Source organism: Taudactylus pleione, unplaced genomic scaffold (assembly GCF_031769625.1).
Source record: "Taudactylus pleione unplaced genomic scaffold, aTauple2 ptg000148l, whole genome shotgun sequence".
Lineage (NCBI taxonomy): Eukaryota > Metazoa > Chordata > Amphibia > Anura > Myobatrachidae > Taudactylus > Taudactylus pleione.
In genome coordinates this window covers 3,268,193-3,285,303 of record NW_028284550.1, presented here as the reverse complement: position 1 = coordinate 3,285,303, position 17,111 = coordinate 3,268,193, and positions in this window count along the sequence as shown.

The window sequence follows — 17,111 nt, the reverse complement described above, 5'->3', positions numbered from 1 at the left end:
CACAGAAAAACAAACACACACACAAAAACACACACACAAAAACAAACACATACACAAAAACAAACACACAAAAACACACAAAAACAAACACAAAAGCAAACACACACACAAAAACAAACACACACAAAAACACACACACAAAACACACAAAAACAAATACACAGAAAAACAAACACACACACAAAAACACACAGAAAAACAAACACACACACAAAAACAAACACACACAAAACACACACACAAACAAACACACACTCACAAAAACACACAAAAACAAACACAAAAACACACAAAAACAAATACACACACACAAACACAAACACACTCAAAAACACACAGAAAAACACACAAAAACAAACACACAGAAAAAAAACACACAAAAACACACACGCAAAAACACACACACACACACAAAAACACACGCAAAAACACACGCAAAAACAAATACAAGACACACACAAAAACAAACACACTCACAAAAACACACAAAAATAAACACACAAAACACACAAAAACAAATACACAGAAAAACAAACACACACACAAAAACACACAGAAAAACAAACACACACAAAACACACACACAAAAACAAACACACACAAAACACACACACAAAAACAAACACAAAAAACAGACAGAAAAACAAACACACACACAAAAACACACACACAAACATACACACACTCACAAAAACACACAAAAACAAACACAAAAACACACAAAAACAAATACACACACACAAACACACTCAAAAACACACAGAAAAACACACAAAAACAAACACACAGAAAAAAAAACACACAAAAACACACACGCAAAAACACACACACACACAAAAACACACGCAAAAACACAGAAAAACTAACACACACACAAAAACACACACAAAAACACACAAAAACACACACGCAAAAACACACACACACACACAAAAACACACACAAAAACAAACACACAAATACACACACAAAAACACACACACAAAAACACACACACAAAAATAAACACACACAAAAACAAACACACACACAAAAACACACAGAAAAACAAACACACACAAAAACACATAAAAACAAACACACACAAAAACACACACACAAACACACACACAAAAACAAACACACAAAAATAAACACACACAAAAACAAACACACACACAAAAACACACAGAAAAACAAACACACACACAAAAACACATAAAAACAAACACACACAAAAACACACACACAAACACACACACAAAAACAAACACACAAAAATACATGAAAACAAACACACACAAAAACAAACAAACACAAACTCAAACACACTCAAAAACACACAGAAAAACACACAAAAACAAACACACAGAAAAAAAAAACACACAAAAACACACACACAAAAACACACACACACACACACAAAAACACACGCAAAAACACACACAAAAACAAACACAAGACACACACAAAAACAAACACACTCACAAAAACATACAAAAACAAACACACAAAAACAAACACACACAGAAAAACACACAGAAAAACAAACACACACACAAAAACAAACACACAAAAACAAACACACACAAAAACAAACACACAAAAACACACACACAAAAACAAACACATGCACAAAAACAAACACAAAAACAAACACACTTAAAAACAAACACACACAAAAACAAATACACACAAAAACAAACACACTAAAACAAACACACACAAAAGCATACAGAAAAACAAACACACACACAAAAACAAACACACAAAAACAAACACACACACAAAAACACACAGAAAAACAAACACACACAAACACACAAAAACACACAAACACACAAAAAACAAACACACAAACACACAAAAACACACAAACACACACACAAAAACAAACTCACACTCACAAAAACACACAAAAACAAACACACAGAAAAAAAACACACACACAAAAACACACAGAAAAACAAACACACACACAAAAACAAACACACAAAAACAAACACACAAAAACAAACACAAAAACAAACACACTCACAAAAACACACAAAAACAAACACAAAAAAACAAACACACACTCAAAAACACACAGAAAAACAAACACACACACAAAAACACACACACAAAAACACACACACAAAAACAAACACATACACAAAAACAAACACACAAAAACACACAAAAACAAACACAAAAGCAAACACACACACAAAAACAAACACACACAAAAACACACACACAAAACACACAAAAACAAATACACAGAAAAACAAACACACACACAAAAACACACAGAAAAACAAACACACACAAAACACACACACAAAAACAAACACACACAAAACACACACACAAAAACAAACACACACAAAAACAAACACAAAAAACAGACAGAAAAACAAACACACACACAAAAACACACACACAAACAAACACACACTCACAAAAACACACAAAAACAAACACAAAAACACACAAAAACAAATACACACACACAAACACAAACACACTCAAAAACACACAGAAAAAAAAACACACAAAAACACACACGCAAAAACACATACACACACACAAAAACACACGCAAAAACACACACAAAAACAAATACAAGACACACACAAAAACAAACACACTCACAAAAACACACAAAAACAAACACACAAAAACAAACACACACAGAAAAACACATAGAAAAACAAACACACACACAAAAACAAACACACAAAAACAAACACACACAAAAACAAACACACAAAAACACACACACAAAAACAAACACATGCACAAAAATAAACACAAAAACAAACACACACAAAAACAAACACACACAAAAACACACACACAAAACACACAAAAACAAATACACACAAAAACAAACACACAAAAACAAACACACACAAAAGCATACAGAAAAACAAACACACACACAAAAACAAACACACACTCAAAAACACACAGAAAAACACAGAAAAACTAACACACACACAAAAACACACACAAAAACACACACGCAAAAACACACACAAAAACACACACAAAAACAAACACACTTAAAAACAAACACACACAAAAACAAATACACACAAAAACAAACACACTAAAACAAACACACACAAAAGCATACAGAAAAACAAACACACACACAAAAACACATGCAAAAACACACACACAAATACACACACAAAAACACACAAAAACACACAGTCACACAAAAACACACACAAAAAACACACACACACACAAAAACACACACAAAAACAAACACACACACAAACACACACAAAAACAAACACACTCAAAAACACACACAAAAACAAACACACACACAAAAACAAACACGCAAAACACACACACACACACAAACACATGCAAAAACACACACAAAACCACACAAACACATACAAAAACAAACACACAAAAACAAACATGAAAAACACACACACACACACACAAAAATAAACACATACACAAAAACAAACACACAAAAACACACACAAAAACAAACACGCACACAAAAATAAACACACAAAAAAAAAAAAAAACAAACACAAAAACAAACACAAAAACAAACACACACACAAAAACAAACACACACACAAGCACCTCACAATCAAAATCAAACAAACACCTCACAAACTACACACACACAAAAACACACACACACACACAAAAACACATGCAAAAACACACACACAAAAACAAACACACACAAAAATAGATGCAAAAACACACAAACACACAAAAACACACACAAAAACAAACACACAAAAACACACACAAAAACACACACACAAAACCACACACACACAAACACAAACACACAAAAATACATGAAAACACACACACACAAAAGCAAACACAAAAACACACAAAAACAAACACACAAAAACAAACACACAAAAACAAACACACTCACAAAAACACACAAAAACAAACACAAAAAAACAAACACACACTCAAAAACACACAGAAAAACAAACACACACACAAAAACACACACACAAAAACACACACACAAAAACAAACACATACACAAAAACAAACACACAAAAACACACAAAAACAAACACAAAAGCAAACACACACACAAAAACAAACACACACAAAAACACACACACAAAACACACAAAAACAAATACACAGAAAAACAAACACACACACAAAAACACACAGAAAAATAAACACACACAAAACACACACACAAAAACAAACACACACAAAACACACACACAAAAACAAACACACACAAAAACAAACACAAAAAACAGACAGAAAAACAAACACACACACAAAAACACACACACAAACAAACACACACTCACAAAAACACACAAAAACAAACACAAAAACACACAAAAACAAATACACACACAAAAACACACAAACACACACAAAAACAAACACACACTCACAAAAACATACAAAAACAAACACACACAAACACAAACTCAAACACACACTCAAAAACACACAGAAAAACACACAAAAACAAACACACATACAAAAACACACACAAAAACGCAAACGCAAAAACACACACACACACACACAAAAACACACACACAACAACACATGCATAAACACACACACAAAAACAAACACACAAAAACACACACACAAAAACACACACACACAAAAACAAACAAACACATACACAAAAACAAACACACAAAAATACATGAAAACAAACACACACAAAAACAAACACAAAAACACACAAAAACAAATACACACACAAACAAAAACTCAAACACACTCAAACACACACAGAAAAACACACAAAAACAAACACAGAAAAAAAAACACACAAAAACACACAAACAAAAACAAACACACACAAAAACACACACACAAAACACACAAAAACAAATACACAGAAAAACAAACACACACACAAAAACACACAGAAAAACAAACACACACAAAACACACACACAAAAACAAACACACACAAAACACACACACAAAAACAAACACACACAAAAACAAACACAAAAAACAGACAGAAAAACAAACACACACACAAAAACACACACACAAACAAACACACACTCACAAAAACACACAAAAACACACAAAAACAAATACACACACACTCAAAAACACACAGAAAAACACACAAAAACAAACACACAGAAAAAAAAACACACAAAAACACACACGCAAAAACACACACACACACACACAAAAACACACAGAAAAACAAACACACACAAACACACACACAAAAACACACAAACACACAGAAAAACAAACACACACAAACACACAAAAACACACAAACACACACACAAAAACAAACTCACACTCACAAAAACACACAGAAAAACAAACACACACACAAAAACAAACACACAAAAACAAACACACAAAATCAAACACAAAAACAAACACACTCACAAAAACACACAAAAACAAACACAAAAAAACAAACACACACTCAAAAACACACAGAAAAACAAACACATACACAAAAACACACACACAAAAACACACACACAAAAACACACACACAAAAACAAACATATACACAAAAACAAACACACAAAAACACACAAAAACAAACACAAAAGCAAACACACACACAAAAACAAACACACACAAAAACACACACACAAAACACACAAAAACAAATACACAGAAAAACAAACACACACACAAAAACACACAGAAAAACAAACACACACAAAACACACACACAAAAACAAACACACACAAAAACAAACACAAAAAACAGACAGAAAAACAAACACACACACAAAAACACACACACAAACAAACACACACTCACAAAAACACACAAAAACAAACACAAAAACACACAAAAACAAATACACACACACAAACACAAACACACTCAAAAACACACAGAAAAACACACAAAAACAAACACACAGAAAAAAAAACACACAAAAACACACACGCAAAAACACACACACACAAACACAAACACACTCAAAAACACACAGAAAAACACACAAAAACAAACACACAGAAAAAAAACACACAAAAACACACACGCAAAAACACACACACACACACAAAAACACACGCAAAAACACACGCAAAAACAAATACAAGACACACACAAAAACAAACACACTCACAAAAACACACAAAAATAAACACACAAAACACACAAAAACAAATACACAGAAAAACAAACACACACACAAAAACACACAGAAAAACAAACACACACAAAACACACACACAAAAACAAACACACACAAAACACACACACAAAAACAAACACAAAAAACAGACAGAAAAACAAACACACACACAAAAACACACACACAAACATACACACACTCACAAAAACACACAAAAACAAACACAAAAACACACAAAAACAAATACACACACACAAACACACTCAAAAACACACAGAAAAACACACAAAAACAAACACACAGAAAAAAAAACACACAAAAACACACACGCAAAAACACACACACACACAAAAACACACGCAAAAACACAGAAAAACTAACACACACACAAAAACACACACAAAAACACACAAAAACACACACGCAAAAACACACACACACACACAAAAACACACACAAAAACAAACACACAAATACACACACAAAAACACACACACAAAAACACACACACAAAAATAAACACACACAAAAACAAACACACACACAAAAACACACAGAAAAACAAACACACACAAAAACACATAAAAACAAACACACACAAAAACACACACACAAACACACACACAAAAACAAACACACAAAAATAAACACACACAAAAACAAACACACACACAAAAACACACAGAAAAACAAACACACACACAAAAACACATAAAAACAAACACACACAAAAACACACACACAAACACACACACAAAAACAAACACACAAAAATACATGAAAACAAACACACACAAAAACAAACAAACACAAACTCAAACACACTCAAAAACACACAGAAAAACACACAAAAACAAACACACAGAAAAAAAAAACACACAAAAACACACACACAAAAACACACACACACACACACAAAAACACACGCAAAAACACACACAAAAACAAACACAAGACACACACAAAAACAAACACACTCACAAAAACATACAAAAACAAACACACAAAAACAAACACACACAGAAAAACACACAGAAAAACAAACACACACACAAAAACAAACACACAAAAACAAACACACACAAAAACAAACACACAAAAACACACACACAAAAACAAACACATGCACAAAAACAAACACAAAAACAAACACACTTAAAAACAAACACACACAAAAACAAATACACACAAAAACAAACACACTAAAACAAACACACACAAAAGCATACAGAAAAACAAACACACACACAAAAACAAACACACAAAAACAAACACACACACAAAAACACACAGAAAAACAAACACACACAAACACACAAAAACACACAAACACACAAAAAACAAACACACAAACACACAAAAACACACAAACACACACACAAAAACAAACTCACACTCACAAAAACACACAAAAACAAACACACAGAAAAAAAACACACACACAAAAACACACAGAAAAACAAACACACACACAAAAACAAACACACAAAAACAAACACACAAAAACAAACACAAAAACAAACACACTCACAAAAACACACAAAAACAAACACAAAAAAACAAACACACACTCAAAAACACACAGAAAAACAAACACACACACAAAAACACACACACAAAAACACACACACAAAAACAAACACATACACAAAAACAAACACACAAAAACACACAAAAACAAACACAAAAGCAAACACACACACAAAAACAAACACACACAAAAACACACACACAAAACACACAAAAACAAATACACAGAAAAACAAACACACACACAAAAACACACAGAAAAACAAACACACACAAAACACACACACAAAAACAAACACACACAAAACACACACACAAAAACAAACACACACAAAAACAAACACAAAAAACAGACAGAAAAACAAACACACACACAAAAACACACACACAAACAAACACACACTCACAAAAACACACAAAAACAAACACAAAAACACACAAAAACAAATACACACACACAAACACAAACACACTCAAAAACACACAGAAAAAAAAACACACAAAAACACACACGCAAAAACACATACACACACACAAAAACACACGCAAAAACACACACAAAAACAAATACAAGACACACACAAAAACAAACACACTCACAAAAACACACAAAAACAAACACACAAAAACAAACACACACAGAAAAACACATAGAAAAACAAACACACACACAAAAACAAACACACAAAAACAAACACACACAAAAACAAACACACAAAAACACACACACAAAAACAAACACATGCACAAAAATAAACACAAAAACAAACACACACAAAAACAAACACACACAAAAACACACACACAAAACACACAAAAACAAATACACACAAAAACAAACACACAAAAACAAACACACACAAAAGCATACAGAAAAACAAACACACACACAAAAACAAACACACACTCAAAAACACACAGAAAAACACAGAAAAACTAACACACACACAAAAACACACACAAAAACACACACGCAAAAACACACACAAAAACACACACAAAAACAAACACACTTAAAAACAAACACACACAAAAACAAATACACACAAAAACAAACACACTAAAACAAACACACACAAAAGCATACAGAAAAACAAACACACACACAAAAACACATGCAAAAACACACACACAAATACACACACAAAAACACACAAAAACACACAGTCACACAAAAACACACACAAAAAACACACACACACACAAAAACACACACAAAAACAAACACACACACAAACACACACAAAAACAAACACACTCAAAAACACACACAAAAACAAACACACACACAAAAACAAACACGCAAAACACACACACACACACAAACACATGCAAAAACACACACAAAACCACACAAACACATACAAAAACAAACACACAAAAACAAACATGAAAAACACACACACACACACACAAAAATAAACACATACACAAAAACAAACACACAAAAACACACACAAAAACAAACACGCACACAAAAATAAACACACAAAAAAAAAAAAAACAAACACAAAAACAAACACAAAAACAAACACACACACAAAAACAAACACACACACAAGCACCTCACAATCAAAATCAAACAAACACCTCACAAACTACACACACACAAAAACACACACACACACACAAAAACACATGCAAAAACACACACACAAAAACAAACACACACAAAAATAGATGCAAAAACACACAAACACACAAAAACACACACAAAAACAAACACACAAAAACACACACAAAAACACACACACAAAACCACACACACACAAACACAAACACACAAAAATACATGAAAACACACACACACAAAAGCAAACACAAAAACACACAAAAACAAACACACAAAAACAAACACACAAAAACAAACACACTCACAAAAACACACAAAAACAAACACAAAAAAACAAACACACACTCAAAAACACACAGAAAAACAAACACACACACAAAAACACACACACAAAAACACACACACAAAAACAAACACATACACAAAAACAAACACACAAAAACACACAAAAACAAACACAAAAGCAAACACACACACAAAAACAAACACACACAAAAACACACACACAAAACACACAAAAACAAATACACAGAAAAACAAACACACACACAAAAACACACAGAAAAATAAACACACACAAAACACACACACAAAAACAAACACACACAAAACACACACACAAAAACAAACACACACAAAAACAAACACAAAAAACAGACAGAAAAACAAACACACACACAAAAACACACACACAAACAAACACACACTCACAAAAACACACAAAAACAAACACAAAAACACACAAAAACAAATACACACACAAAAACACACAAACACACACAAAAACAAACACACACTCACAAAAACATACAAAAACAAACACACACAAACACAAACTCAAACACACACTCAAAAACACACAGAAAAACACACAAAAACAAACACACATACAAAAACACACACAAAAACGCAAACGCAAAAACACACACACACACACACAAAAACACACACACAACAACACATGCATAAACACACACACAAAAACAAACACACAAAAACACACACACAAAAACACACACACACAAAAACAAACAAACACATACACAAAAACAAACACACAAAAATACATGAAAACAAACACACACAAAAACAAACACAAAAACACACAAAAACAAATACACACACAAACAAAAACTCAAACACACTCAAACACACACAGAAAAACACACAAAAACAAACACAGAAAAAAAAACACACAAAAACACACAAACAAAAACAAACACACACAAAAACACACACACAAAACACACAAAAACAAATACACAGAAAAACAAACACACACACAAAAACACACAGAAAAACAAACACACACAAAACACACACACAAAAACAAACACACACAAAACACACACACAAAAACAAACACACACAAAAACAAACACAAAAAACAGACAGAAAAACAAACACACACACAAAAACACACACACAAACAAACACACACTCACAAAAACACACAAAAACACACAAAAACAAATACACACACACTCAAAAACACACAGAAAAACACACAAAAACAAACACACAGAAAAAAAAACACACAAAAACACACACGCAAAAACACACACACACACACACAAAAACACACAGAAAAACAAACACACACAAACACACACACAAAAACACACAAACACACAGAAAAACAAACACACACAAACACACAAAAACACACAAACACACACACAAAAACAAACTCACACTCACAAAAACACACAGAAAAACAAACACACACACAAAAACAAACACACAAAAACAAACACACAAAATCAAACACAAAAACAAACACACTCACAAAAACACACAAAAACAAACACAAAAAAACAAACACACACTCAAAAACACACAGAAAAACAAACACATACACAAAAACACACACACAAAAACACACACACAAAAACACACACACAAAAACAAACATATACACAAAAACAAACACACAAAAACACACAAAAACAAACACAAAAGCAAACACACACACAAAAACAAACACACACAAAAACACACACACAAAACACACAAAAACAAATACACAGAAAAACAAACACACACACAAAAACACACAGAAAAACAAACACACACAAAACACACACACAAAAACAAACACACACAAAAACAAACACAAAAAACAGACAGAAAAACAAACACACACACAAAAACACACACACAAACAAACACACACTCACAAAAACACACAAAAACAAACACAAAAACACACAAAAACAAATACACACACACAAACACAAACACACTCAAAAACACACAGAAAAACACACAAAAACAAACACACAGAAAAAAAAACACACAAAAACACACACGCAAAAACACACACACACACACAAAAACACACGCAAAAACACACACAAAAACAAATACAAGACACACACAAAAACAAACACACTCACAAAAACACACAAAAACAAACACACAAAAACAAACACACACAGAAAAACACATAGAAAAACAAACACACACACAAGAACAAACACACAAAAACAAACACACACAAAAACAAACACACAAAAACACACACACAAAAACAAACACATGCACAAAAATAAACACAAAAACAAACACACACAAAAACACACACACAAAACACACAAAAACAAATACACACAAAAACAAACACACAAAAACAAACACACACAAAAGCATACAGAAAAACAAACACACACACAAAAACAAACACACACTCAAAAACACACAGAAAAACACAGAAAAACTAACACACACACAAAAACACACACAAAAACACACAAAAACACACACGCAAAAACACACACACACACACACACAAAAACACACACAAAAACAAACACACAAATACACACACAAAAACACACACACAAAAACACACACACAAAAATAAACACACACAAAAACAAACACACACACAAAAACACACAGAAAAACAAACACACACAAAAACACATAAAAACAAACACACACAAAAACACACACACAAACACACACACAAAAACAAACACACAAAAATAAACACACACAAAAACAAACACACACACAAAAACACACAGAAAAACAAACAAACACACAAAAACACATAAAAACAAACACACACAAAAACACACACACACACACAAACACAAACTCAAACACACTCAAAAACACACAGAAAAACACACAAAAACAAACACACAGAAAAAAAAACACACAAAAACACACACACAAAAACACACACACACACACAAAAACACACGCAAAAACACACACAAAAACAAACACAAGACACACACAAAAACAAACACACTCACAAAAACACACAAAAACAAACACACAAAAACAAACACACACAGAAAAACACACACAAAAACAAACACACAAAAACAAACACACAAAAACAAACACAAAAACAAACACACTCACAAAAACACACAAAAACAAACACAAAAAAACAAACACACACTCAAAAACACACAGAAAAACAAACACACACACAAAAACACACACACAAAAACACACACACAAAAACAAACACATACACAAAAACAAACACACAAAAATACATGAAAACAAACACACACAAAAACAAACACAAAAACACACAAAAACAAATACACACACACAAACACAAACTCAAACACACTCAAAAACACACAAAAACAAACACACAGAAAAAAAAAAACACACAAAAACACACACGCAAAAACACACACACACACAAAAACACACGCAAAAACACACACAAAAACAAACACAAGACACACACAAAAACAAACACACTCACAAAAATACACAAAAACAAACACACAAAAACAAACACACACAGAAAAACACACAGAAAAACAAACACACACACAAAAACAAACACACAAAAACAAACACACACAAAAACAAACACACAAAAACACACACACAAAAACAAACACATGCACAAAAACAAACACAAAAACAAACACACTTAAAAACAAACACACACAAAACAAATACACACAAAAACAAACACACTAAAACAAACACACACAAAAGCATACAGAAAAACAAACACACACACAAAAACACACAAACACACACAAACACACACACAAAAACAAACTCACACTCACAAAAACACACAAAAACAAATACACAGAAAAAAAACACACACACAAAAACACACAGAAAAACAAACACACACACAAAAACAAACACACAAAAACAAACACACAAAAACAAACAGAAAAACAAACACACTCACAAAAACACACAAAAACAAACACAAAAAAACAAACACACACTCAAAAACACACAGAAAAACAAACACACACACAAAAACACACACACAAAAACACACACACAAAAACAAACACATACACAAAAACAAACACACAAAAACACACAAAAAGAAACACAAAAGCAAACACACACACAAAAACAAACACACACAAAAACACACACACAAAACACACAAAAACAAATACACAGAAAAACAAACACACACACAAAAACACACAGAAAAACAAACACACACAAAACACACACACAAAAACAAACACACACAAAACACACACACAAAAACAAACACACACAAAAACAAACACAAAAAACAGACAGAAAAACAAACACACACACAAAAACACACACACAAACAAACACACACTCACAAAAACACACAAAAACAAACACAAAAACACACAAAAACAAATACACACACACAAACACAAACACACTCAAAAACACACAGAAAAACACACAAAAACAAACACACAGAAAAAAAAACACACAAAAACACACACGCAAAAACACACACACACACACAAAAACACACGCAAAAACACACACAAAAACACACGCAAAAACACACACAAAAACAAATACAAGACACACACAAAAACAAACACACTCACAAAAACACACAAAAACACACACACAAAAACAAACACACAAAAACACACACACAAAAACAAACACATGCACAAAAATAAACACAAAAACAAACACACACAAAAACAAACACACACAAAAACACACACACAAAACACACAAAAACAAATACACACAAAAACAAACACACAAAAACAAACACACACAAAAGCATACAGAAAAACAAACACACACACAAAAACAAACACACACTCAAAAACACACAGAAAAACACAGAAAAACTAACACACACACAAAAACACACACAAAAACACACAAAAACACACACGCAAAAACACACACACACACACACACAAAAACACACACAAAAACAAACACACTTAAAAACAAACACACACAAAAACAAATACACACAAAAACAAACACACTAAAACAAACACACACAAAAGCATACAGAAAAACAAACACACACACAAAAACACATGCAAAAACACACACACGAATACACACACAAAAACACACACAAAAACACACAGTCACACAAAAACACACACAAAGAACACACACACACACACAAAAACACACACAAAAACAAACACACACACAAACACACACAAAAACAAACACACTCAAAAACACACACAAAAACAAACACACACACAAAAACAAACACACACACAAAAACAAACACGCAAAACACACACACACACAAACACATGCAAAAACACACACAAAACCACACAAACACATACAAAAACAAACACACAAAAACAAACATGAAAAACACACACACACACACACAAAAATAAACACATACACAAAAACAAACACACAAAAACACACACAAAAACAAACACGCACACAAAAACAAACACACAAAAACAAAGACAAAAACAAACACAAAAACAAAAACAAACACAAAAACAAACACACACACAAAAACAAACACACACACAAGCACCTCACAATCAAAATCAAACAAACACCTCACAAATTACACACACACAAACACACACACACACACACACAAAAAAACACATGCAAAAACACACACACAAAAACAAACACACACAAAAATACATGCAAAAACACACAAACACACAAAAACACACACAAAAACAAACACACAAAAACACACACAAAAACACACACACAAAACCACACACACACAAACACAAACACACAAAAAATACATGAAAACACACACACACAAAAACAAACACAAAAACACACAAAAACAAATACACACACAAAAACACACAAACACACACAAAAACAAACACACACACAAAAACACACAAACACACACAAAAACAAACACACACTCACAAAAACATACAAAAACAAACACACACAAACACAAACTCAAACACACACTCAAAAACACACAGAAAAACACACAAAAACAAACACACATACAAAAACACACACAAAAACGCAAACGCAAAAACACACACACACACACACACAAAAACACACACACAACAACACATGCATAAACACACACACAAAAACAAACACACAAAAACACACACAAAAAAAAACACACAAAAACACACACACACAAAAACAAACAAACACATACACAAAAACAAACACACAAAAATACATGAAAACAAACACACACAAAAACAAACACACTCAAAAACACACACAAAAACAAACACACACACAAAAACAAACACACACAAAACACACACACAAAAACAAACACACACAAAAACAAACACAAAAAACAGACAGAAAAACAAACACACACACAAAAACACACACACAAACAAACACACACTCACAAAAACACACAAAAACAAACACAAAAACACACAAAAACAAATACACACACACTCAAAAACACACAGAAAAACACAAAAACAAACACACAGAAAAAAAAACACACAAAAACACACACGCAAAAACACACACACACACACAAAAACACACGCAAAAACACACACAAAAACAAATACAAGACACACAGAAAAACAAACACACTCACAAAAACACACAAAAACAAACACACAAAAACAAACACACACAGAAAAACACACAGAAAAACAAACACACACACAAAAACAAACACACAAAAACAAACACACACAAAAACAAACACACAAAAACACACACACAAAAACAAACACATGCACAAAAACAAACACAAAAACAAACACACTTAAAAACAAACACACACAAAAACAAATACACACAAAAACAAACACACTAAAACAAACACACACAAAAGCATACAGAAAAACAAACACACACACAAAAACACACAAACACACACAAAAACAAACACACAAAAACAAACACACACACAAAAACACACAGAAAAACAAACACACACAAACACAAAAACACACAAACACACAGAAAAACAAACACACACAAACACACAAAAACACACAAACACACACACAAAAACAAACTCACACTCACAAAAACACACAAAAACAAACACACAGAAAAAAAACACACACACAAAAACACACAGAAAAACAAACACACACACAAAAACAAACACACAAAAACAAACACACAAAAACAAACACAAAAACAAACACACTCACAAAAACACACAAAAACAAACACACACTCAAAAACACACAGAAAAACAAACACACACACAAAAACACACACATAAAAACACACACACAAAAACAAACACATACACAAAAACAAACACACAAAAACACACAAAAACAAACACAAAAGCAAACACACACACAAAAACAAACACACACAAAAACACACACACAAAACACACAAAAACAAATACACAGAAAAACAAACACACACACAAAAACACACAGAAAAACAAACACACACAAAACACACACACAAAAACAAACACACACAAAACACACACACAAACAAACACACACTCACAAAAACACACAAAAACAAACACAAAAACACACAAAAACAAATACACACACACAAACACAAACACACTCAAAAACACACAGAAAAACACACAAAAACAAACACACAGAAAAAAAAACACAAAAACACACACGCAAAAACACACACACACACACAAAAACACACGCAAAAACACACACAAAAACAAATACAAGACACACACAAAAACAAAC